Genomic DNA, 1,197 nt, shown 5'->3' with positions numbered 1-1,197 from the left:
TTCATCCCAGAAAGGTAAAAGTATTGTACCCCTAACGAAAATGAACTGTGCAACCATTCCAGGGAATGTCAGTAGCACGTTCAGTAAAATTTAACATGTATTTTGGGGGAAAAAATAACAAAACAAAAAACTCCTTTGTAGATTGGAGAGGAGAGGGAAAACCTTGGCTCATATGATACTTAGAGAAGACACGGTTCTTTTAAAGTTTTAAAATTAATTTCTTTTCAATTATGTATTTGTGTGTGTGTGTGTGTGTTTCTTCCTCTGCTTTATTGCATAGGAGGTGGGAAACGTGCACATATGATTTCCGGTGCAGGGTAGGGGGGAGAGAGTCTGAGTCACCTGTTTTATGGGTGTCCCATTTAAATGTAAAAGAACATGGAATTTCCCCCCATCTGGTTAATATGTGCTAAGGTTGGTGACAGCTATCTCCAGTGACCCATTGTCCCTTTGTTATGCCGGCCTCGGGAATGTTTATTTCTCACCTGTTCTTGTTCAGCAGCCAGTGAGTGACCCTCCAGGGCTGTTCTCCATGTGATCTGTGTGGTTACTCGGAGATTTGGGAAATTTCTACCTTAGGGCTCTGCCATCTGAATCCAGTGGTCACCAAATGGATAGTAATTTTGAGATGTAATGCCAGGTTTTAAATGCTTCGGGACTCCCTAGCTACACCTCCTCACAGCACTCTTCCTTACTGTGAGAGATCTGTAAACCGTCTTCCCATAAGCCAAGAAGAAGATGCGAAGCAACTGTGGAGCGTCCAGAATCATCTCTCTAGGATGCAAAGGTCTTTCTCGTATGCGCTCACAGCATAAGGACTCCGGGGTGACCCTGGAGCCCAACGCAGTCACTTCGTTAGCTTTGCAACACAGACAGCTTACCTTTTCCATACTTTGGTTTCTCTATCTATGAAATGCCTTCTCAAGTTATGTTTTAAGGTTTTCTCCTATAATCGGCATAAAAGTAGCAAGGAAAACATTCATCCTGTAATGATGTGCAGTAGCCCACCCATATCCAGCAAGAATATCCATAGTTTAACTCCATCATGACAAACACCAGAGGGAAAGAACTTCTGGGTGCAAGAGTGTCCCCTTGGCTTGTGGCTCAAAGGGGGGGGGGGGGAGTTCCAAGCCTCAAATAGCCAGGCATTGTTTCTGGACCACAGAGAGACAGAATACATAGTCTGCAAGGGTACAA

The sequence above is a fragment of the Mus caroli genome, unplaced genomic scaffold (genome assembly GCF_978045245.1).
Source record: "Mus caroli unplaced genomic scaffold, Mus_caroli_1 scaffold_8, whole genome shotgun sequence".
Taxonomy (NCBI): domain Eukaryota; kingdom Metazoa; phylum Chordata; class Mammalia; order Rodentia; family Muridae; genus Mus; species Mus caroli.
Note: the sequence above shows the minus strand (reverse complement) of the source record.